Source organism: Grampus griseus, assembly GCF_964374135.1.
Source record: "Grampus griseus genome assembly, chromosome: 4".
NCBI lineage: Eukaryota > Metazoa > Chordata > Mammalia > Artiodactyla > Delphinidae > Grampus > Grampus griseus.
Genome location: NC_138997.1, coordinates 97,222,733 through 97,249,778, shown reverse-complemented (window position 1 = coordinate 97,249,778; position 27,046 = coordinate 97,222,733). Strand labels below are relative to the sequence as shown.

The window sequence follows — 27,046 nt, the reverse complement described above, 5'->3', positions numbered from 1 at the left end:
CATATATTTGCTGTCTACAAGAGACCCGTATGCTAACACATATATATGGAATTTAAGAAAAAAAAAATGTCATGAAAAACCTAGGGGTGAAACAGGAATAAAGACACAGACTTACTAGAGAATGGACTTGAGGCTATGGGGAGGGGGAAGGGTAAACGGTGACAAAGCAATAAAGAGGCATGGACATGTATACACTACCAAACGTAAGGTAGATAGCTAGTGGGAAGCAGCCGCATAGCACAGGGAGATCAGCTCGGTGCTGTGTGACCGCCTGGAGGGGTGGGATAGGGAGGGTGGGAGGGAGGGTGACGCAAGCGGGAAGAGATATGGGAACATATGTATATATATAACTGATTCATTTTGTTGTGAAGCTGAAACTAACATACCATTGTAAAGCAATTATGCTCCAATAAAGATGTTTAAAAAAAAAAAAAAAAGAATGATTCATGTAACACAGCATACAACTGCTGAGTCTTCAACTGTTGGTATTTATATAAGAAAAGTCTAGAGGTAGGCAGTTCAGGGCTAGTGTAAATCCTCAGCAGTGACTAAGGAACCCAGGCTCTTTCTGCCTCTCTGCTGCACCATCTTTAGTATGTTGGCTTTTGTCCTTATGATTATCACCTCATATGCATAATGTGGCTGCTGGACCTCCAACTTTTCATCCATATTCCAGCAAGGAAAATCGTTAAGTGTAAAGGAGCAATAGTTAAAGGGCTGTGCCAGTTCATGGTGTTTTGTTTTGTTTTGTTTCATTTTGTTTTGTTTTTTTAAGTAAAGTAGAAACCCTACCCAGTAGTCCTTGACTCACATTTCATCAGACAACACTGTGTTGTGGCTGCCTCTTCCTGGACGATGGCTAAGGAGGAGGAAATGCAAGTGAGGATTGGGTCATTGAATGAGCACTCTACCACAATGCCTTTTGCTCACATTTATCCCTCCACTTAGAATGCTCTTTCTGTCATCTCTCCTGTGCCTTTCATCCGCAGCTTTTGTCCCATTTCAGACTGAGGGCCTATCAGCTGTTGGTTATATTTTCCTGTGGAATATCACATTTTAACCTTTATAATACAAGGCAAAATACCTGTAACTAGCTATGTGCAACTGTGTCTTAATCTTGAGGTTGAAGACTGTATCACCGAGTTTTAAGTGTCAAAAAATTATTTAAACTAGTTTATTCCATAATTCATTGATTCATTTAACATGGAAGTCCAGGGATTTGCTGGCTTCAGGCATGTCTGGATACAAAGGCTGAAATGATGTGCGTATTGTTATCCTCTGTATCTAGTCTCACTCGCAGACTTGTCCATCTTCCCTCCCTTTCCCTCTCTCCTCTTCTGTTCTCCTTCCCTCTCCTGTCTTTCTCTCATTCTTTATTCTACTTTCCTCTGTTTTGCTCCATTCTGAACTAGGTTCTCAACACATTGTGTAAAAGATAGCTATTTGTGGCTCTTACTTGATTTTTCATTATGACAGAGTCAGGGAGCCTCTCCTGCTCCCACATGCACTTATCAAATGTTTCTGGAAGAAATGTGATTAGCCTTGTTTGGCCACATTTCTACCCTTTAACCCATAGCTGCAGCGGAGAATAGAATGTTAAGATCGGTTAAGTCTAGGTCATGTGACCATTCTGGTGGCCCAGGGGTGGAGAGGACTATAATTGATGGTCCTACCACAGCCATATGTGAAGTTGGGGGAAAATGCTGTGCAAGCAAAATAATATCTGTTAATTTTCCTATCATTTTCCACTCCATGTATATGTGCCTGACAAAGTAAATAGGAGCTCAGTAAGTATTTGAAGAAGAGCATGGAAAAATAGGATAAGAGAAGAACTGAGCTGACCTGTACGCAAGAGGAGAAAACCAGGTAGCGTTTCACAAGCTGTATTTAGATCATGCAATGCCATTTTACGTTTTGAATTCAGATGAATTCCTAGTAGATAAGTCATTCAAATTTTTTTAAAAACAAGAAATTTTAACCCAAAATCACATGCAAAAATATGTTATCTTACCAATTGCTCTTTCAGCAAATATTTATTGAGTGCCTACTCTATGCTAAGGCACAAAGTGGAAAGTGTTTTATTCTTTTGGTGAAGGTAATTGAAATGTTTTTCCTCTATACTTAATGAAAATGTTAATCTGATAGAGAAAATAACAAGTGATGACATAGGTAGCAAGTAAAATATATTCAGGGAACCATTTACTTCCTTAAAGCTTCTTATAAAATGGTATAGTGGTGTATTCAACTCTAGTTTATGGAAATAAGAAACTTAAGGAAATGAATTCAGATATTTAGCCCTATTTATTTTAAACCAAACAAAGAGGCATTTGATACATTTTTAGGTCTCTCAAAAAACATCCTAAACATAAGCATATAACTCCAAATAAAATAAGTTTATATTTACACATTTTATTTCTGTTACTTGATTCAGAGTTGTTCTGGGGTGAAAGATTGTAGCATTTATTTCTCCTGATTTTTTTCTATTTGCCTCGAATAACTCAGTTCATGAAAGACTTCTGAGAAGTTCATTGCCATTGCCCCCTATCTTTTGCCATCAGTGTTTGGGATGAGGAAAGGATGAACTTGAAGCATGGTTGCCTCTTTGTCACTGCTGCACCTAGTCATTATCTCTCCAGAAAGCAGGCTGAATCTGTCAGGCAAAGCTTCCTAAGGCTGGATCCTTTCAGCCCATTCTTACAGGGGTAATAAGGCTTGGAAATTATTTCAGTGGGCCTGCCCTGGAACAGCATTCCTCTTGGTTTTCTTTTGAAGACTGATTGGTTTACAAAGAAAGACTGAAAGTGCTACTCTTTTTTCTCACTTTTTCTCTTTTTTTCCATTCTTGAAAGCTTGATAGTTGTATGCAATAAGAAGTCTTACTTGATAGATTTTGTGTCCATGCTTTATGTAGTTCTCTAAACCTGATTCTTGGAGCTGAGGAACTTTTAATGGGACTCTAGCTAAGCCGAAATCACTTATATAATCCAGCTCTGTAGGGCAATTTTTCTGATTTTTGAAATGGCATGATGAGATAGAAAAAGATAGAGGGAGCAATGGGTGGTGTGAAGGGAGAGATGCAAGAGAATTTCTAAAACTAGTCTTAACAGACTAAGATTAAAGTTCTCAATAGCCTTCTGGAAAGAGAAATTTCTAAACACAATTTTTGGCTTTTTTAAAGTTAATTGAAAATAATTATATGTGTTTGTGGTAAACCACAGCAATCTCTCTGTAGTGTCGTGCTCAAAATATGCCACTAGAACAAGTTAATGAGGATGTTTCACAGCAATTCTAGTCAGGTAAAAATCAATTCAAATAAATTCAACATAAAATTTAATCACCTACTCTGTACCCAGAGTCTTTTTGGGGATCTGGAAAACTCCTTTTAAGTAATTCTTATAATTGATGCATTTGATCTAGTGATAGGAATATAAAAAAGTGAAAAATGCTCATGATAAAATTTGACAGGGGCTTTGAGAGCAGTAAATATAAGGAATTACTTTTGACATCATATGCTCTAAGGAAGTACTTTATATCCTGACTCCAGTTTTAGGAGGTCCCCTGTGAACCTATAGGATGGCAGAAATGACTTTTTTCCTTCTATAATGGAGTGGATATTTACACATCACACTCAGATATACAAAACCGGTGTTCTATTTTATTTGTCAATAAATACATCCTGCCCACAATGATGGAGAGAGAAAGTAACTTTTCTAAACAAAGTTATTTTAGCCATCTTTGGTTTATATTGGTCTCTTTCAGATGAATTCAATTGCAATTGACATATCCTCAGTCAATTTGAAGTTCCTATTCCATGTCAGGAAGGTGTCTTCTCTCAATGAGTCCACACTCCTTCTGTATTCTTCCCAAAATGGCGCTGAGAGAAGGGCTAAATCCCCATGTCCCATAATAAGAGAGCAAGATGCTTCTGATCTATGTGCTGTCTTTGTTGTCATTGATTTCCTCTGGGGTCAGAGGTATTGTCTGGTATTGTCTAGATACAATGCCTTGTATTGTCCCCAAATATCTTGTGTTCTTGTCCACGAAGGGCCAGCCATTTGGGGTTGTTAATGCTTATATAGGCTGTGAAAGGAGGTTCTGTTGCTATTGGGTTTTGAGAGCCCCGTAGTTTATAGCAAGGGTTGGCAAACTATGGCAGGCAGACAAAATCCAGCTGCCTGAGGGCCAAATCCAGCCACGCCGATCCATTTATGCATTGTCTATGTCTGTTTTAGTTCTACAACAGCGTAGGTTAGTAGCTTCTACAAAGACTGCATGGCCCACAAAGCCTAAAACATTTACTAACTGGCCCTTTTCAGAAAAAGTTTGCCTAGAGAAAGGTCAGCATCATGCCAGTAGGAGATGCTCTCTTTGTCTCTCCCTCTCAGTCTACAACTAATAAAACATCCGTATCTCAACCAAGCCTCCTCTGCTCAATACACCAGAATGCTGGAGAGATCCTCGCATCTGTACATCTGAAGGTGGGTAGACTGGAACACTGAGAGGAGGCAGAACTGAGAGAACAGCTGAGATGGTGCCTATGGTTCTGACCCTCCAGCCCTGGTTGACCTGCAACCCCAGAGAATCCAGTAGTAGCAGGGGAGCCAGTGCACACGATTCTGACTTCCCAGCCTCAGCAGCGTCAATGGCATAAAGGAACTAGACATCAGTGATGGCGGTTCCTTCAGCTGCAGCAACATCCATAACACTGGTCCCCCTGCCTGGGGCAACAGCACCACAAACCCAGCAACCACGAAGCACCTGCAATCCTGATGCTCCCCACGTCCTACCCCACCCGTTGTTGTGGGGGAGGCACCCAGTGGGCCCAGCATCAATGCCAGTGACGGTGGTGACATTGGCAGTAGGCAACAGCAAGGCACTTGTGACCCTAAAGGCATGAGTAGTGACAAGGCAGGCGCTGTCAACATGTCTGTAAGAGGTAGTAGAGGGTGGAAAATGCTGATTCTCAAATATACCAGAGGCTGCTCAGAAACTTGTGCTATAGTGCCACCTACTGAAAAACAAAAGAAGGGCCTCAAATTAACCACCTGTTGAATAGTTAGAATCAAAGTAAAAGAAGCTTTACCTAAATAAGAAAGTTGTTTGCTACTTGAAATATGCCGGCAGAGGACCAACTCATCGAGCTTCATGAAAAACCACAATAATATGGTATCACAAAGTGATAAGGACAATTCTCCAGGAACCAAACTCATTTAAAGTCATGGAATATTGCAGTCTGATAGAGAATTCAAACCAGCTGTCATGAAGAAACTCAACAAGCTACAAGAAAACAAAGAGAAAGTTCAGTGAGTGCAGGAATAAAATTGATGAACAGAAGTAATATTCTACCAAAAAGATTGGAACTCTAAAAAAGAACAAAACAGAAGTTTGGAGCTGAAGAGTTCAATAAATGAGATGAAGAATGCATTAGAAAGCATTGTAAATAGAGCAGATCATATGGAAGAGAGAATTAATGAGCTCGAAGATAGAAATATGGAAATGATTCAGGTAGAAGAGGAGAGAGAACTGTTTTTTTTTTTTAATGAAGAAATTTTATGAGAACTATGTGACTCCCTTAGGAAAGGCAACATAAGGCTAACGGGTATCCCAGCATGAGAAGAGAGTGAGAAGGAAGCAGAGAGTTTGTTTAAAGAAATAACAGCTGAGAACTTCCCAAACCTGAGGAAGGAACTGGATTATACAAGTCCATGAAGCTAAGAGAGCACCTAATTACCTCAGTGCAAAAAGACCTTTTCCAAGACACATAATATTAAAATTGTCAAAAGTCAATGACAAAGAAAGAATTTTAAAGGCAAACAGGAAATAAAAACAGTGACCTATCAAGGAGCCCCCATTAAGCTATCAGCATATTTTTCAACAGAAACTCTACAGGCCAAGAGAGGGTGGAATGACATACTCAAAATACTGAAAGATAAAAGCTATCAGCCAATAAAGCTCTACCCAGCAAAGTTATCCTTCAGGTACTAAGAAAAAATAAGGCCTTTCCCAGAAAAACAAAATGAAAAGCCAGCCTACCAAATCAGTGAAGATATTTGCAAGTCATATATCCAATAAGGGGTTAATATCCAAAAAATATAAAGAACTCATACAACTCAACAATGACAAAGCAAACAACTCAATTGAAAAATTGGCTTGGGACTTGAATAGACATTTTCCAAAGAAGGCATCAGATGGCCAGTGTGGCATGTGGAAGGATGTTCAACATCAGTAATTATTGGGGAAATGCAAATCAAAATGACAATGAGATATCTATCACCTCATGCCCTTTATAATGACTATTATCAAAAAGGCAAGAAGAAGTGTTGGAGAAGGTGTGGAAAAAAGAGAACACTTATACACTGCTGGTGGTAATGGACATTGGTGTAACCATTATAGAAAACAGTATGGCAATTTCTCAAAAAGAAATTAAGAATAGAACTACCATATGATCCAGATATTCCACTTCTGGGTATTTATTTGAAAAATATGAAATCACTAATTCAAAAAGATACATGCACCTCTATGTTTATGTTCTTTCCAACATTATTTACAATAGCCAAGATATGGAAACAACCTAAATGTGCATCTACAGAAGAACAGATAAAGAAGATGTGGTATATGTATATATACATATACACACAATGGAATACTACTCAGTCATAAAAAAGATAAATCCTGCCATTTGTGACAACATGGATGGATCTTGTGGGTATTAAGTGAAATGACTCAGATGAGAAAGACAAATACCATATGATTTTACTCGTGTGGACTATAAAATAAAACAAACAACACAAAACAAAAACAAACACATAGATACAGAGAAAAGATTAGTGGTTACCAAAGGAGAAAGAGGCTTGAGGGGGAGGGTGATATCGGTGAAGGAGGTCCACTATACGGTGACAGATGGAAATTAAACCTTTGGTGGTGAGCACACTGCAGGATATACAGAAGTTGAAATATAATGTTGTACACATGAAACGTGGAATGTTATAAACCAAACTTACCTCAATTTAAAAAAAGTGCCAACCCCTGATTTCTAGAATTTTGGGGTTGACCACTTCTTTGCCTGTCCTTCTTCTTGACATGTTTCATCTTTTCCAGGCACAAAGGAATGATTGGGTTTCATGCACAGCAAACCCAGACCAGGGAGCTATGTCAGATGCATCTGTGTAGAGACCTCCCTGTCCCTCTCCCTCTCCTGCTTCACTGCTTTTGTATCACGCTGGATGTAAAAAGGAAGCAAAGCACCAGTCCAATCTCAGCCTGTCCCTATTGCTCATCATAACTGGGGATATTGGAAGTGACTGTATTTTAAGATTCCACTCTCTTGGCTGAAGAACTTTGGTATTTTCTTACAGACTCATGTATCATTTTCAACTTAGTTATGTCCCTTCCAAATCTCTGTTCTTCTTCTTTCCAAGAAAGGCTTTCTACTTTGTATTGGCTGGGGCCGGGAGGGAGAGGACTTTCCTTACATGAATGATTCTCAGAGTACTGTGTACTAGCAATACCACATCATATGACAAATTGCTAGGAATGAAAATTCTCCAGCCCCGACCCCAACCTGAATCAGAACATCTAGGGGAGGGACCCGGCAAGCTGTGTTTTAGCAAGCCCTCCCGGTGATTGTGATGTTTGCCAAAGTTTGAGAACCACGGCCTTATATCATAACTGCAACTAAAACTAAATGATCTGTGTTGACCAGGTTTCATTCTTGGTATGTGACAGAGAGCTTTCAAAATGTAGAAAACTCCTTTCTCTTTCCACAAAAATAGGCTGGAGTAGACTCAAAAATTCTGTTTTGAAAATTAAAACAGATTCCTTTTTCTCCTTGCATTTCTAGTCTAATAATTCTCATTATTCCTGAGGTACTCAATGACTCTAATTAAATAAGGTTACACACACGGGAAGAATCAGCATCTTATTAGGGTACAGTTTTCCTGAATACTTCTCTTCTATGCATTCATGACACAAATTTATCTATATGATAGTGTACATACCTGGGACCAGCAACATGATTTGCTGAGTCAGGAGTTTTAACTCTAGGCTCTTGAGTGTGATGATGGCTCCAAGATTGAAATCTTCAGCTTACCCAGAGAATTTCATTTAGACCTTCCATGGGCATTTCAGACTTGGCAGGAGTGAGAGGTCATTCCTTTTCTTTCCCCTCAAACTACCCTCCATTTCCTGAATTCTCAGCCTTGGTGAATAGCTCTGGGACAGTGACTATGAGCATTTGTTTTATTAGTGTTGTGACCTTGGACAACCGACCTTTCTACATTTTCCTGTAACATGGAGGAAGTCCCAATTCCCACGGGTAAATTTTGGAGATTTGGTGAAAACGTATGCCTGATAAATGGTATTTATTATCCTAAACTCGCCACCTCCTTAATATACTCTTAGTGACCAAGTCACTAGGCAGCACTTCCATAAATACCTTTCAAGTAATATTGCTTTCCTTTCAACAAATCACTACCGCTAGCAAAGACCATCTTCAGTTATTTTGGGGATGACATGGTTTCTTGTTTGTTCTTCCCACCTCTCTTTGGCTCACCTCTCGGAGCTGCCACTTATGGTTTTGCAGGGTCTAGAACACACAAGGCACCCATCTAAGGGGGACCATTCCAAGGTCAGTGAGACCTCCCTTTCACACATACTCATACTCACCCACATACACACTATCACATAGCCACACGCACACCACACACACTGACATAGACATTCAAACACACACACGTACACACATGAACTCAGAGATCACCTGCCACACACACCCACTCACACTCATTCACATTCACAGGCACGTTTGTATACTTATTATGAAAAAAGAGCAAAGCATTTTTTTCAGCAGAATATACATTTCTGTGACTGTATTGAGAAAGTAACACTTTTCTGTAATCCACATGGAGGTGTCATAAGGGAATCTCTGCTGTCCTCTCTCATATTTTCTTCAAGAGCTTCCAGAATGATTCTGTAAGATGCCCCCAACCCCTTCAGGTTCCCTGGACCGTCTCCCACGGCACTTTATGCCTTCTCAGACATGCATCGTTGTTTATTGTCCTGACACTCACCTGAGGTTGAAAAATCCTGTGAGACTCTCATTGGTACCCAACCTTGTACCTGACCAAAAGGAGACGTGTAGTAAATTATTTTTTCATTTTTCATCCACCAATGGGCAGTGAATGTTGTTTGGGGGCCACTTTCCGTATATATGGATTCAGTCACAGAAATATTGTAAGGGTTTCGTAACTTGCCCGTCTTTTTCTTAAATTGCCTGGTGATTACATATTTACTTATTTTAATTATGAGGAAGAACTTGATAAAACATAACCACTTCTTAGGTTTCATTAATAACTATCCTGTGTCATACATTTTTAGCAAAAACAGAAATTCCAGTTCTCAATCACTGTTCTCATCACTCTGTCCCTTTGAGTGGGCTAAAGCGTTCTGGCTGTCTTGTTCTTAAGCCACATTTAGAGTCTTTTAATATCTAACACCCTTGGGGAACTGTTTATATGTACCACCCACTATGCCAGATACTTTTGAAGCCTAATTTCATTTAGTCTTCAAACCAGTTCTGGGGCTGAGGTGATTCTTATTCCCATTCTACACACACAGGGGAAATACATTTTGAGAGGAATTTCCTTGATGTCAAAGGGCGCATAAAGGGCAGAACTTGGCCTCAAACTCGGGTTTATCTGCTTTCAGAGTTTGTGATTTTTATAATGATTACTGGACATTCTTTTTAGACCTCATTAAATTTTGTAAAAATTAGAGTGGAAAAGGAACACAAAGAGGAAAGGGTGAAATACAGTTTAATATAACCATTTTTTAGACTCCTAAAGAAATTATTTTTATTACCTATAAAATATACAAATATATTTGTATTTATATATGAATTCTCTAACTTGCAAAGTTAACATTGTTCTATTTGTAAGTGTAAACGGTCTTTGCTAATTTTTATATTTTACTCTGTCCTATAGCATGGATCCTGCTAAGTTTTGACTTTCACACTGGGGAAAAATACTTTCCACTTTTATGATCCTTGCTGGTATATTTGCTCTCTCAATTTTACACATCTGCAAATACTGGATAGGATAAAACAAACCATAGACAAGGAGACATTTAAGGCCATTCACAGATTCAAGCATTATAATACCAAAATTGAAGGCAAGCATATTGATGTTGAGTAATATTTATCGCTAGAGTTTGAAAAGATCTATTAGATTATATCTCTTTTATTATGAAACACCATTTTGTTTTAAATGTGTCTACAATGGGATAAATATTTTATAAACCTAAAAGAGAGGACAAGTGGCCTTTAAAGAAACCACCAGAGATGGATGGATGTATTGTAGGAGTGTGTTTACATATACAAATATTATTTTCCCCCATTTCCTACTCAGTTCCTTGTAAGTAATAGGTGTTGGATGCTAAATGTCATTATATTTATATGTTAAGCAGCATTTCTAATCTCAAGTCAGTTCTTTCAACTAACACATCTGTCTTTGACCTCTCTCCCTGTGGCATTTTAGAGTTGCTAGGGAATTTATAATCAAAATTAGTTTGACAGGGCTTCCCTGGAGGCGCAGTGGTTGAGAGTCCGCCTGACAATGCAGGGGACACGGGTTCGTGCCCTGGTCTGGGAAGATCCCACATACCGCGGAGCGGCTGGGCCCATGAGCCATGGCCGCTGAACCTGCGCGTTCAGAGCCTGTGCTCCGCAATGGGAGAGGCCAAAACAGTGAGAGGCCTGCGTACCGCAAAAAAAATTAGTTTGACAGCTTTCTGAAAGATAGAAACAAATATTCCTTGCTGGAAGAAAAACATCAACTTATTCTGCCTTTATTATCACACTCAAGAAAACTTTATTATCACACTCAAGAAACTTTTTGCCATTGAGTTTAACTCTGTTGTTGACTTCTATTGGATCAACTCTCCTGGATTTCATTTTACCAATATGTGTAACATGAACCCCCATGTCTGAAATGCCTAACTCATTAATGTATGCAGTGTTTCATAAATAGTCTGTTCCATTTCTTTGAAGGAAAGTTTTAAAGTGCTTGCCTTTTCAAATATAAGTTTAATAATAACCAGTATTAAAGTCTTGGTGTCATTCATTCTAAAATCTTGTCTATCCTTTAAAATAGCTAATATGTATGTATGTGTAATACACATGGGTATATGTGTGTGAGTATAATAAAGTTAGCTCTGACAGAATTCCTTAGGGCTTCCTTTAACGGTAATTCACTCATTTGACAAATATGTATTGAATTCTTTCGATGTGCTAGGTTTGATTCTAAGAGCCACAGATATGAAACTAGCCAAGGGTGACCGCATTCAGTTCCTCCAGGGGCTCAAAATCTACTGGGAGAAACAAGCATTTGAATAGCAATTTATAAAACCGTATAGTAAGTGTTTCTCTGGAGTAACACATAGAAGATGCACAGCCCATTCCAGGAAAGGTTATGAGATAAGGAATGATCTGCTAGAACCATCTGGGGCAAGAGGGTTTTTGGCAGGGGAAACAGTGAGCAGCGAGTAGAAGAAAGAAGTATTAGCAAAACCTGGCAGAGTTTGACTCCTAGGAACTGCTCCCCTCTATGAGAAACAGTAGATACGGTGGTTAAGCTTGTGCACCCAGAGGCAAGCTGCCTCAGTTTGGATCTTGGCTCTGACACTTATGGAATGTGAGTTCTTAGCATCACTTCTGTGAGTCTCAGCTTCCGCATTTTAAAAGTGGGTTTTAAAATGTGTACCTTGTGAAGGTACAGTGGGGATTATATATAGTGATATAGACAGGGTGCTTAGAATAATGGGCAGCAAGTACTTTGAAAGTACTTCTATTGGTTTGTTAGAGCTGAGTATCAGAGTACCACAAACTGAGTGGATTAAACAAGAGAAATTTATTACCTCATAGTTCTGGAGACCAGAAGTCCGAGACCAAGGTGCCTGCAGAGTTGGTTCTTTCTGGGTACAGTGAGAGAAGGATCTGTTCCTGGCCTCTCTCCTTGGCTTACAGATGGCCAGTTTTCTCCCTGAATCTCTTCGTGTATTGTCTTCCCTCTATGCATGTCTATGTGTCCAAATTTCCCCTTTGTACAAGGACACTAGTCATGTTGGATTAGGGCCCACTCTAATGACCTCCTCTTAACTAATTACATCTATGACAACCCTATTTCCAAATAAGGTCACATTCTGAAGTACTGAGCGTTAGACTTCAACAAATGAATTGGAGTAGGGCACAATTCAACTCATAACAGTGCCCAGTTTTTAAAAAGTGCTCATGTTTTCTTGCAAAACAAGGTAAATGTTTGGACAAGACAGGTGAGAAGAAGGAGGAAATTTGAATGGAAGCAGCTGCCCCTTTGGAAGGTAACAGTCATTGCCCAGCACTGCAAAGGTCTGTTCTGGCATACTTTTGATACTTATGAGAAAAATGCCAAAGTCCATGTTTTCATTCTGTGCTAGTTAATGTTTTCACTTCTTAAATTGAAGCTAAAGTTCTACTTTTGGTTGCCTCTTACTGAAAATCACAGTTATATATTTCTGAGCTATGATAGAACTTAGAGATCAACAATTCCAGCCATCTCACTTGGAGAGGAGAGGTACAGGAAAGTGGCTAAAGAAGCCTTTATTACCACCCTCATGGCCCTGACTATCTTCCCCTCTGGCCACTAAGCCCCTTGAGGTAAGAGGACATCAGTGACGCATACCTTACTTGTGCCTCGCAGGCACTCAGTTGCCTTCAGCAACATTTACTTTCCTAACTTGCTTATAATCTGTGTGAAGAGAAAAATTGCTTACAGAAGAAACGGGTAAAATTGTGCTTTAATCTGTTGCTTTCAATTTTACCCTAACTGCTCATTGTAATTGGACTTTTTAAATGCGTTGCCATTTCTCTGTTCTTTAGCAGTGAAGTAGCCTCTTCTTAAGCAGTTCAGTCCTTTTTCTTACCTAAGAGTCAGTCATTTCCTGCTGCCCCTCCAGCTGATAAATGGAGTCTTTTGCTAACTGAGGACTCCTCTTCCATCCCTATGGCTCCCTTCCTGCCCTGCCTTCCACTGTTTCATTCTTTACTCTTTCCCCCTCTCTCCTCTCTCCCTTTCCTTCCCTTTCTTCCCCTCCCCCTTGTCCTTTGCATCTCCATCCCTTATTTTCCTGTTCCTTCTACAGACAGTAAATAGGAAACATAACTTCAATTGTTACTGAATCTTCATATATTAGTACCTTGGAAGATACTGTTTATGGTTTCCTAGCTGTGACAGTATAAACTCAGAGTTTATGTTTACTCCCTACATTGATGACTTTTCTGCCAACTCTAAATATCCTAAGTGTCAGTAAGCCACGGAGTTGAAATCTGCTAACATTTCAGACATCAATATGGTGTTGTCAAATGTGAGATGTAGCATTTTTTTCTATTGCTTTTTTTTTTCTTACAGCATCATTGATGTTCTAGTTAGGGAGAATGGAGTGATGAAACATGGAGAAACAGTCATTACAGGGCTAATGTGTATGTGTATAAGTGGGTATTAAACAATTAGATAAAATTAGTGTGATTTCTAAAAATTTTAGCTTGGGCAGCTGGCATTTTTTTTTAACATCTTTATTAGAGTATAATTGCTTTACAATGGTGTGTTACTTTCTGCTTTATAACAAAGTGAATCAGTTATACATATACATATGTTCCCATAATCTCTTCCCTCTTGTGTCTCCCTCCCTCCCACCCCCCCTGTCCCACCCCTCTAGGTGGTCACAAACCACTAAGCTGATCTCCCTGTGCTATGCGGCTGTTTCCCACTCACTATCTATTTTACGTTTGGTAGAGTATATATGTCCATGCCACTCTCTCACTTTGTCACAGCTTACCCTCCCCCCTCCCCATATCCTCAAGTCCATTCTCTAGTAGGTCTGTGTCTTTATTCCCATCTTACCCCTAGGTTCTTCATGACCTTTCTTTTTTTTTTTTTCTTAGATTCCATATATATGTGTTAGCATGCGGTATTTGTTTTTCTCTTTCTGACTTACTTCACTTTGTATAACAGACTCTAGGTCCATCCACCTCACTACAAATAACTCAATTTCGTTTCTTTTTATGGCTGAGTAATATTCCATTGTATATATGTGCCACATCTTCTTTATCCATTCATCTGGTGATGGACACTTAGGTTGTTTCCATGTCCTGGCTATTGTAAATAGAGCTGCAGTGAACATTTTGGTACATGACTCTTTCTGAATTATGGTTTTCTCAGGGTATATGCCCAGTAGTGGGATTGCTGGGTCACATGGTAGTTCTATTTTTAGGTTTTTAAGGAACCTCCATACTGCTCTCCATAGTGGCTGTATCAATTTACATTCCCACCAACAGTGCAAGAATGTTCCCTTTTCTCCACACCCTCTCCAGCATTTATTGTTTCTAGATTTTTTGATCATGACCATTCCGACCGGTGTAAGATGATATCTCATTGTAGTTTTGATTTGCATTTCTCTAATGATTAATGATGTTGAGCATCCTTTCATGTGTTTGCTGGCAATCTGTATATCTTCTTTGGAGAAATGTCTATTTAGGTCTTCTGCCCATTTTTGCATTGGGTTGTTTGTTTTTTTGATATTGAGCTGCATGAGCTGCTTGTAAATTTTAGAGATTAATCCTTTGTCACTTGCTTCATTTGAAAATATTTTCCCCCATTCTGAGAGTTGTCTTTTCATCTCGTTTATGGTTTCCTTTGCTGTGTAAAAGTTTTTTGTTTCATTAGGTCCCATTTGTTTACTTTTGTTTTTATTTCCATTTCAGAAAGGATCTTGCTGTGATTTATGTCATAGAGTGTACTGCCTGTGTTTTCATCTTAAGAGTTTTACAGTGTCTGGCCTTACATTTAGGTCTTTAAACCATTTTGAGTTTATTTTTGTGTATGGTGTTAGGGAGTGTTCTAATTTCATTCTTTTACATGTAGCTGTCCAGTTTTCCCAGCACCACTTATTGAAGATGCTGTCTTTCCTCCATTGTATATTCTTGCCTCCTTTATCAAAGGTAAGGTGACCATATGTGTGTGGGTTTATCTCTGGGCTTTCTATCCTGTTCCATTGATCTATATTTCTGTTGTGCCACTACCATACTGGCTTGATTACTTCAGCTTTGTAGTATAGTCTGAAGTCCAGGAGCCTGATTCCTCCAGCTCCGTTTTTCTTTCGCAAGATTGCTTTGGCTATTCGGGGTCTTTTGTGTTTCAGTACAAATTGTAAAATTTTTTGTTCTAGTTCTTTGAAAAATGCAATTGGTAATTTGATATGGATTGCACTGAATCTGTAGATTGCTTTGGGTAGGATAATCATTTTCTCAATGTTGATTCTTCCAATCCAAGAACATGGTATATCTCTCCATGTGTTTGTATTATCTTTAATTTCTTTCATCAGTGTCTTATAGTTTTCTGCATACAGGTCTTTTGTCCCGTTAGGTAGGTTTATTCCTAGTTATTTTTAGTTGCAATGGTAAATGGGAGTGTTTCCTTAATTTCTCTTTTGGATTTTTCATCATTAGTGTATAGGAATGCAAGAGACTTCTGTGCATTAATTTTGTGTCCTGCTACTTTACCAAATTCATTAATTAGCTCTAGTTTTCTGGTAGCATGTTTAGGATTCTGTATGTATAGTATCATATCATCTGAAAACAGTGACAGCTTTCCGTCTTTTCCCATTTGTATTCCTTTTATTTCTTTTTCTTCTCTGATTGCTGCGGCTAAAACCTCCAAAACTCTGTTGAATAATAGTGGTAAGAGTGGACAATCTTGTCTCGTTCCTGATCTTAGTGGAAATGGTTTCAGTTTTTCACCATTGAGGACGATGTTGGCTGTGGGTTTGTCAGATATGGCCTTTTTTATGATGAGGTAAGTTCCTTCTATACCTACTTTCTGGAGGGTTTTTATCATAAATGGGTGTTGAATTTTGTCAAAAGCTTTTTCTGCATCTGTTGAGATTATCATATGGTTTTTCTCCTCCAGTTTGTTAATATGCTTATGCTGTATCACATTTATTGATTTGTGTATATTGAAGAATCCTTGCATTCCTGGGATTAAACCCCACTTGGTCATGGTGTGTGATCCATTTAATGTGCTGTTAGATTCTGTTTGCTTGTATTTTGTTGAGGATTTTTGCATCTATGTTAATCAGTGGTATTGACCTGTAGTTTTCTTTTTTTGTGACATCTTTTTCTAGTTTTGGTATCCAGGTGATGGTGGCCTTGTAGAATGAGTTTGAGAGTGTTCCTCCCTGTGCTATATTTTGGAAGAGTTTGAGAAGGATAGGTGTTAGCTCTTCTCTAAATGTTTGCTGGAATTTGCCTGTGAAGCCATCTGATCCTGGGCTTTTGTTTGTTGGAAGATTTTTAATCACAGTCTCAATATCAGTGCTTGTGATTGGTCTGTTTAAATTTTCTATTTCTTTCTGGTTCAGTCTCGGAAGGTTATGCTTCTGTAAAAATTTGTCCATTTCTTCCAGGTTGTCCATTTTATTGGCATATAGTTGCTTGTAGTAATCTCTCATGATCCTTTCTATTTCTGCAGTGTCAGTTGTTACTCCTTTTGAATTTCTAATTCTGTTGATTTGAGTCTTCTCCCTTTTTTCTTGATGAGTCTGGCTAATGGTTTTTCAATTTTGTTTATCTTCTCAAAGAACCAGCTTTTAGTTTCATTGATATTTGCTGTTGTTTTCATTTCTTTTTCATTTATTTCTGATCCGATCTTTATGATTTCTTTCCTTCTGCCAGCTTTGGGTTTTATTTTTTGTTCTTCTTTCTCTAATTGATTTAGGTGTAAGGTTAGGTTGTTTATTTGAGATGTTTCTTGTTTCTTGAGGTAGTATTGTATTGCTATATACTTCCCTCTTAGAACTGCTTTTGCTGCATCCCATAGGCTTTGGGTCATGGTGTGTTCATTGTCATTTGTTTCTAGGTATTTTTTGATTCTCTCTTTGAATTCTTCAATGATCTCTTGGTTATTTAGTAGCATATTGTTTACCCTCCATGTGTTTGTATTTTTTACAGTTTTTTTCCTGTAATTGATATCTAACCTCATATCATCTTCTTAAACATTTCTTGTATTTTCTCCATTCTATTTCCAAGATTTTGGATCATCTTTACTATCATTACTTTGAACTCTTTTTCAGATAGACTGCCTATTTCCTCTTCATTTGTTTGGTCTGTTGGGTTTTTACCTTGCTCCTTCATCTGCTGTGTATTTCTCTGTCTTCTCACTTTGCTTAACTTACTGTGTTTTGGGTCTCCTTTTCACAAGCTTCAGATTCGTAGTTCCTGTTATTTTTGGTGTCTGACCCCAGTGGGTAAGGTTGATTCAGTGGGTTTTGTAGGCTTCCTGGTGGAGGGGACTGGTGCCTGTGTTCTGGTGGATGAGGCTGGATCTTGTCTTTCTGGTGGACAGGACCGTGTGCGGTGGTGTGTTTTGGGGTGTCTGTGACCTTATTATGATTTTAGGCATCCTTTCTGCTAGTGGGTGGGGTTGTGTTCCTGTCTGGCTAGTTATTTGGCGTGGGGTTTCCAGCAGTGGAGGCTGCTGGTCCTTGAGTGGAGCTGGGTCTTAGTGTTGAGTCGGAGATCTCCGGGAGAACTCTCGCCAGTTGATATTACGTGGGGCCAGGAGATCTCTGGGGGTCCAATGTCCTGAACTCAGCTCTCCCACCTCAGAGGCTCAGGCCTGACACCTGGCCGGATCACCACGATTCTGTCAGTCACACGGCATTTCCTCAAAAACCGCAAGGGAAGATCCTTGAGGACAGGGCATATCCTTGTTTCTCTAGTGCCTATTACAATGCCCAGTCCACTGTAGAAACTCAGTATGTAATCGGGAAGAACAAATCTGACTCCATACTGGATCAGTTTCTTTTACTTTAACCTTTGTATTCGATTGCTTCTGCTTAACCATACTAGCTCAGGAGGCATGAAACCGAGGAAGACCCTGTCAGAAGTGGCATTTTTATGTTGCTTATCATGTTTTTTCCATTCAGATTTTAGGTGGATTAATAGTAGAACACACATCCAGGCATTGTATAATTGTTGAAGCAAGAGTGGCATCATCAGTTCTTTAGAAGAGATTTGTTCTTCAAGTTCTGGTGCCTCACATTGTATGTGATGGTAGAGAACGTCCAAAGATTGATGAACAATTAAACTAGGCAGATTCTATGACAATCAATGTGTACAACAGCTTTGCCTAAAATTTTTTAACAGTTTTCTTTTTCCTGGTATATAGAGACCTGAAAATAGATTTATACTTTAAAAATATTTTAATATGTTGATTTAGTTTATTTTTCATATTCTTAATGACCTGGTCATTACAATAACATCTGCATATTAACCCTGAAAAGGGTCTAATTTTAGAGTTTCATTTTATACTTTGTAGATTTCTGAGGAAGAAATATGAAATTGACAAGGATTAAAAGGTCAGATATGTTGTTTTTTTTGTATTCTGTATCACTGTTTCCAACTTCAAGGTCTCAGGGTCCCTATAAACTGTTAGAACTTATTGAGGACCACAAAGAGCTTATGATCATGTGGAATATATATTTATATATATATACACACACACATACATATAATATAAATAAATATGGAAAATGTTAAGAGGTTTATTTTGTAAATTTTTAAAAAATAATAAAACCATTATGTATTAACATAAATAACATTTATTTATAAAAGAACGTATTTTTCAAAACAAAAAATAGTGAGAAGAACATCATTGTTTTCAATTTTTGTAAATCTCTTTAGTGCCTGGCTTGTTAGAAAACACCTGGATTCTTCTATCTACTTCTGTATTCAAACTGTTGTGATATCAGACAACAGGTAGCCTTGAGGAAACTCCACTGTACACTCATGAAAGATTGAGAATGAAAAAGCCAAGAATTCTTAGTATTTTTATGACAATAGTTTTGACCTCAAGAGACCCACTGAGAAGTATCTCAGTGACCTCCAGAGGTCCCTGGAATGCTCTTTGAGAACGACTATTCTACAAATTTTTAATGTGAGATAATTTTGTTGTAGGAAGTGTGACTCCAAAATTTGGAATTTTTGTGTATCATTCAATTTTCAAAATTTTCATTTGATTTTTAACGTTGAAAATCTCTTTCCTGTGCATCAGGTTTTTCTACTGCCTGTGTTTATGACAGTTAAAAACATGAGTGAGATGCTCTCCAAATAATTTTCTTCCCTTTTAGCCAATTTAAGAGACCTTATATGTTTACAAATTTTTATTCTTCACTTGACCATAAGCTCCATAAGGGGAGGGAGTATTCAATACTGTGTCTGATGTACTTGCTTGCTCAAAAAATATACATTAAATACCTGAATAAAGAAAAAAAGATAGGAAGGAACAAAAGGACATATTAACAAACCTTGAATAAAATGCCAAGTCTTTGCTTGAGGTAATTAGTTCTTCAAATGTCTAGATCATTCCCAAATGGAAAAAAAAAAAGTGATCAAAATTTAATATACAGTGAGTATATGAATACTTTATAGTTTCTCAGATAAAATATGAAGAAGTCCGCTGAAAGTGAGTTTGTCTATTCAGAAATTTTAAATGGAGTGAAGAAAACCTCTAACAATGTACAAGTGTTATGTACTTGCCTAAAAGGATGGAAATATTTACTGCTATATGTATTAAGCAAGAGGTGTTTGTAGTATTATAAACTAATCATGAGCCCTATTCTCCTATCAGGCAGAGTTGTAATAAGGGATCCATAAAAAGAGATCCATAAAAGAACTCTCATGCCACTTGGAATCAGATCACCTGGATTTTGGTGCTGATTGCACATAGCAATCTGATCATAAACTGCTTATTCAGCCTCTCTGAACTTACATGTCCTCCCACAGAAGAATGATCTAATAGTGGGAACACTTTAAATGTAACAGCTGCTTGTGAGGTAGTGAGTTCCTCACTACTGAGGGTTTTAAGTCCAAGAAGGAAGACCAGATCTCCAACACATTGCTGACAGCATGTAGGGATCCATGCAAGCTTGATTGCTTCAATGTCTGTAGACACCATTTCTCCCCTATGAGAACAATAGCCAAGGTATCTGTATTCTGCATCAGAGAATAAATGAATTGGGAGCAGAAACCAGTCCATGGCCACTAAGGCCCTCGAGGTAAACCTTAGATTGAGAGCAAAGGAAAAGAGTGTGTCAGACAAATGAAATCAGTGTGTGATTTTCATGTTTTTTTGAGTTTTATAGAATGAGGTGACACTAAAGGCTGTGCTTGTGTGTGTGAGGCAAGGAGTATATGGGAAATCTCTGTACTTTCTGTCCAGTTTTGCTGTGAACCTAAAACTGTTCTAAAGTCTATTAAAAGAAAAAAAGAAAAGCTCTCCACCAGACAAAATCAGAGAAAAAACTCCAAAGCCAGATGTCTTCACTGGCAAATTCTACCAACTTTTATTGGAGAAATGTCAAGTCTACATAGACCTTTCCAGAAAATAGTAAAGGAAAGACTTTTTCCTGAAACATCATATGATAATAAAATCAGACAATTCCATTAAAAAAAAAACTGCAATCCAATATCACTCATGAACATATATGCAAAATTCCTTTTCAAAAAATTTAATTAATATAGTGATAAATAAAAAGTAATACATTATGACCAAGTGGGTTTTATCCCAGGAATACAACGTTGCTTTAAATTTTGAAAAATCAGTCATTACAATTTGACATATTAACAGATTTTTTAAAAAGAGAAAACAACAACATTTAGCACTCATTCATGATGAAAACTCTTGGCAAACTAGAAATAGAAGGGAACATCTACAAACTGATAAAGGGCATCATTGAAAAACCGTATAGTTAACATCCTCCAAGTATGGTAAAATACTTTTCCTCTCAGTTCAGAAGCAAAGCAAGTATGTCCACTCTGACCAATCCTACTTGACATTGTATAGAATATCCTAGCCAGTCCAAGAAATCTAAAGAAAAATTATACAGCTTCATAAGGAAGAAGCGGAACTCTCTAACATCACGGTATTTTGTAGAACATCTTGAGAATTCATCAAAAAACCCACCCATGCAAATATCCAGTGTAGCTTTTGAAATAATAGTCAAACAGCAGAAAAGAACTCATTGTTTATCAGCTATTACTGTGGTTTAACAAACATAGTGGTATCCATACACAATGGAATACTACTACTCAGCAATAAAAAAGGACTGAGCTATTGGTACCTATAACAACTCTCAAAAGCCTTATGCCAAGTGAAAGAAGCTAGACCTAAAAGACTCTACGCTGCGATATAATTTATATGATATTCTAGGAGAGGCAAAATTATAGTAAATAGAAATAGAACAGTGGTTGCCAGTGGTCAAGGGCCCAGGGAGGGATTGACAGCAAAGGGTCATGAAGGAACTTTTTGGAGTGACGGAATAATTCTGTATCATGATGGGTTTAATGGTTACAGGACTGCATACATTTGTTAAAACTGTTTGAATTGTATATTTAAAATCAATTTTATTTCTCATAAATTACACTTCTGTAAAGCTGACTTAAAATAAGACATAAGACTCTATCTTCAGATAGCTCTTAATAGTTATACTGACAGAGTGTCACCAAGGATATTTTTCAGTAATTGGTTCAGAGTTGTGGGCTGATAAATGGATGAAAGCAAACCCCCAAAAAAGAGCTTAATAGTATTTTAGAAAGCAACCATTGGAAGTTAATGCTGGAATATAGCCACGTAAGGAGATCAGTAAATCCTAGCCAAAAGTTCAAATCTTCCATTATTTAATGAACTTGGACCAAGCTGTGGCACTTGTTAGTAATTATAATGGTGGTGGCAAATTTCATATGTATATGCTTTACAGTTTTGAAAGCAACTTAGAATCCATTGCTGTATTACCTGAAAGATCTTAAGCCTGAGACATGTTCTGGCCATGAGAGCAAGAAAATATGTTCATGGGTATAAATAGGCATCACCAAAAATTAGAATGCTGTTCAGAATGCAAAATAACTTCCCAAGTCTTTACAGCCATTCTGCTCATCTGTCTGCCTCTGCTGTTCTTACTTTCTGAGGATCTCATTTTGGACATCCCACATTCCAACTCTCTGAGATAGGATTTGATTTGACTGAGTCATTTTCCAAGATGGTGGATGCCCACCGAGAAGACTTTTTTGTATCAGATCAATTCATTGCCCAGGGTAAGGGGTTGTTTTGAGGACAGCAGTTAGCCCTGGTCTGGATGGGTATGATGAAATCATATGGCACCAGCACAATTACGGCACTATACCCATGGCAATTTTTATCAGAAGTAGTTGTGGCCTGACTGGTATTTTAAAATATAAAACCTCTTTAGTATATCATTTCATCAGATCCCTATGACAGTCATTTTAAACTCTTCATTTTACAGATGAGTCTTTTCAGTTCCTTGTCCAGTGAGCAGCTCTTAGTAGGCACTAAGTAAATATTTGTTGAAGGATATTGTGAAGAAATTAATAAATGGATTGATGCAGAGATGAATAAATCAGTGATGTTCATAGAAGTTATATATCTTGGCCAAGGGCACAGGGCCTGGCACACATTAAAGGAAAGCAGTAGAATACAGTGCGCAGTTAATTTTGCAGGCTTTGCACTCAGATCTGGACCTTAACCTGCTTAGCCTCAACTTTTTCATGTGTGAAATCAAGGTAACGATTGCACTTACCTTTTCCGGGTCTTAAGAAGCATCAAGTAGGAAAATGTTTGCAGATGCGACAGTACATGCCAGGCACTTAGGAACTACCAATTAAAATTCAGGATCTCTGATCATAATTTCTTTGATTCTTGTCATTCCATCATCCTTGTGAAATAAACGTTCTTTTTGTAGAATAAAGGAACAAAAGGAACACAGTTTTCATCTTAGTAGAAATAAATCCGTGTCGTTTCTTTATCTTCCTTCTGCAAGTTCTGCTTATTACTGTGTATCTTTTTGCGTGTCCTTTTGTGAGTTTTTGGTCCCAATTAGATAACATATCTTCTCAAATTTAGTAGAATCTAATTTATCTGGAAACTACTCTTCACTTAATTTCAGCTCTTTATAACATGGCCAAAATCGAGGAATTAAAAAAAAAAAACAGGAGCTAACCATAGAGTACTTTGACCTTCCTCCAAATAAATGCCATAATATGTATGAAGTATGTATAAGTGTATAAAAGCTCACACATTTGACTCATAGGAGAATAATTTGAAATGTACTCACAGCTCATTGACCCTTTTTGAATATAATTCTCTTAAGATGAATTTTCGGATTTTCCCACCCAGAGCTGATTGAATCTAGCCAATTAAAAGAAGGCAAGAAAACTGACAACAGTAGGAATTAATTTTTCACAGGCTGTACTCTTCATTAATCTCAATAATACAAGGTATGTGGCTTCATCTGAGATGTAAATATCATTTATGCTAAACCTATTTCTTTGATAAAGGGTTGCGTTTGTGTTAAGAAACATGTATCTTTACAAAACATCCCAAACATAAATAACTCAGAAAGCATTTCTTCATTAAGCAACATTTGAAGTTTTACAAATTGAATTAAACTTACTGAAATATGGATAATGATGAGCCTGCAATAGAAAAAAACTAGAAGTAGAGTGTGCAAACCGCATTTTCCATTTTTAAACATAATATCAAAAATCTGTTCTTGAGTTCTCAGACACTGATTTAGCGAGAACTATTTATATGTATCAGACAATCATCTCTCTCCTTAACAGATATTGGGATAGTTTGACACCAGGCATAATCTGGAAATGTAAAAATATAAATGTTTAAGAGGATAATCTGGGACTTATCACCAACAAGGACCAAAATAACAGTGAGATATCAGACTGTGCAAATGATACGTCGTGACATCTCTTGTATGTAGACAGATTTAAGTCCTTTGTTCCAATTGGAGATACTGAAAAGTAGCATGTTCTGAACATTGAAGCCCATTTAGATAAACCCACAGAGTACATGGTGGGCTTTTGTTATAGTTTTAGCTTCCCAGCCTCTTGTATGCTTTTCCTTTGGGGGAAAGAAGTGTCTTAGTGGAGGTAGGGTGTGCCTTTTTTGGTAGTCATCAGCGTTTTCTCCTTATTTCCAGCTCTCTGCCCTACAGGATAGAATTTCCTGGCTGCCTTCCTGTAGGATGGGTCCATTTCTACTTCTGGCCAGTCAGGTGTGAGCAACAGTGAGGGGGTCTTCTGAGTCAGATCATCTCATTGCTGGTGTGAGACTCGCTGGAGCCAGTCTTAAGCTTTAATTTTTTTGTTTGTTTCAAGGCCCCTTTACAGTCTTAGAAATTTTTGAGGCTTGTAAAAGATTTGGTTTATGTTGGTTATATAGCTATGCATTATCTATGTGTTATTTTTATACCTATATATCTATATTTACTGTATTAGAACTTGAAACAGAAATTTTTAAAACGTGTATTAAATCATTTAAAATAGCAAAACAAACCCATTACATATTGTCACAGTATATATTATGTGTACAGATAGTGTATATAATATACACAGTATATATATGTCTATATATAGTACATATAGTATATATATACACACTAAAAAGTGGAAAGAGTAGCATTGTTTTACATTTTTGCAAATCTTATTTTTCTGTCTCAAAAGAAGACAGCCTAGATGCTCATATCAGCTTCTGTATTCAACCTGTTGAAATATCGCAGTATCATGTAGCCTCTGGAAAATTCCACTGTATGTTAATTAGTAAGAAAATAAGAGTGCAAAAGGAAAATGCTAGGCACAGCAGACAAAGAGAAGGCAGATGAAATGTGGCAGCATGAGAAGGAATCCATGTGCCATTGCTGGTTCTGAGATTTAGGGCCCCATCTGCAAGGTCCAGAGAGAGCCCTCTAGGAGCCAAGGATGACCCCCAGCTGACACAGCAAGGAAGTGAAACCTCAGTCCTAGCACCACACGTAAGTGAATTCTGCCAGCAACCTGAATAAGCCTGCAAGTGCATTCTCCCTTTGTGCCAACAGAATGGAATTCAGCTCTGCTGACACCTTGATTTTGACCCTGAGAGACTTGCAGTTCACTGGACTTGAAAGCTTCTGTTGTTTTAAGTCACCATCGCCCCGCAAATCAAAGAATGTAATTCGTCATAGTAACAAACTAAAAAAAGAAAGACCATATGTTCATCTCTATACTCATAGAAAAAGCACTTGACAAAATCTAAAATCCTTTCCTGATAAAATTCTTCATGAAACTAAGAAGTAACAGGAATTTCCTCAAGCTGATACATGGAACCTATGAAAAATCCGTGTAGAGCATCATACTTCCTGCCCAAAGACTGAACACAAACATTTCTCAGATATGATACCAAAAGCACAGTCCTGAAAGACCAAATTGAAACATTAGACTTTATTAAAATGTAAAACTTCTGGTCTTTGAATGGCACTGTTAGAGAATGAAAAGACAAGCCACAAACTAGGAGAACATACTTGCAAATCTTATATCTGATAATAAAATTGTATCCAGAATGTATGAAGAATTCACAAAACTCAAAACTAAGAAAACAAATTACCCAATAAAAGGCAATTTAAAATACATTTAGGTCATAGACAGAAAAAACAGGCTGAAAAGAGAGAAGTGAATTCCTAGACAGAGGAGCAGCATTAAAAATATTATGGAGACATACCTATGGTCACCTAATTTATGACAAAGGAGGCAAGAATATACAATGGAGAAAAGACAGTCTCTTCAATAAGTGGTGCTGGGAAAACTCGACAGCTACATGTAAAAGAATGAAATTAGAACACTCCCTAACACCATACACAAATATAAACTCGAAATGGATTAAAGACCGAAATGTAAGACCTGACACTGTAAAACTCTTAGAGAAAAACATAGGCGGAACACTCTTTGATATAAATCACAGCAAGATCTTTTTTGACCCACCTCCTAGAGTAATGGAAATAAAAACAAAAATAAACAAATGGGACCTAATGAAACTTAAAAGTTTTTGCACGTCGAAGGAATCCATAAACAAGATGAAATGACAACCCTCAGAATGGGAGAAGATATTTGCAAATGAAGCAACTGACAAGGGATTAATCTCCAAAATATACAAACAGCTCATGCAGCTCAATATCAAAAAAACAAATAACCTAATCAAAAAATGGGAAGAAGACCCATTTAGACCCATACAGACTTCTATTTAGGCAGAAGACCTAAATAGACATTTGTCCAAAGAAGACATACAGATGACCAAGAGGCACATGAAAAGATGCTCAACATCACTAATTATTAGAGAAATGCAAATCAAGACTGCAATGAGGTATCACCTCACACCAGTCAGAATGGCCATCATCAAGCAATAAATGCTGGAGAGGGTGTGAAGAAAAGGGAACCCTCTTACGCTGTTGGTGGGATTATAAATGATACAGCCACTATGGAGAACAATATGGAGGTTCCTTAAAAAGCTAAATATAGGGGGCTTCCCTGGTGGCTCAGTGGTTGAGAGTCCGCCTGCCGATGCAGGGGACACGGGTTTGTGCCCCGGTCCGGGAAGATCCCACATGCTGCGGAGCGGCTAGGCCCGTGAGCCATGGCCACTGAGCCTGCGCATCTGGAGCCTGTGCTCCGCAACAGGAGAGGCCACAACAGTGAGAGGCCCGCATACCGCAAAAATAAAAAAAATATATAAAAGCTAAAAATAGAACTACCATATGACCCAGCAATCCCACTCCTGGGAATATACCCAGAGAAAACCATAATTCAAAAAGATACATGCACCCCGGTGTTCATTGCAGCACTATTTACAATAGCCAGGACATGGAAGTAACCTAAATGTCCATCAACAGAAGAATGGATAAAGAAGATGTGGTACATATATACAATGGAATATTACTCAGCCATAAAAAGGAACAAAATTGCTCAATTTGCAGAGATGTGGATGGACCTAGAAACTATCATACAGAGTGAAGTAAGTCAAAAAGAGAAAAACAAATCTTATCAATATAATATTGCTTATATGTGGAATCTAGAAAAATGATACAGATGTACTTATTTGCAAAGCAGAAATAGAGACACAGACGT

General features: G+C 37.8%; 1 protein-coding gene and 1 pseudogene across 2 annotated transcripts in view; both read left to right on the top strand.

The window, feature by feature from the left end:
- The window catches only part of SLIT2 (slit guidance ligand 2), a 390,009-nt gene that overhangs the window by 104,400 nt on the left and 258,563 nt on the right, over window positions 1–27,046 (top strand). The gene's annotated exons all lie outside the window — the stretch shown is intronic.
- The window catches only part of LOC309821789 (POU domain, class 5, transcription factor 1-like), a 45,985-nt pseudogene continuing 23,832 nt past the window's right edge, over window positions 4,894–27,046 (top strand). Inside the window, exon 1 of the transcript in view lies at window positions 4,894–4,936. The product of the transcript in view is annotated as a POU domain, class 5, transcription factor 1-like (transcript). The remainder of the gene's footprint in view (window positions 4,937–27,046) is intronic.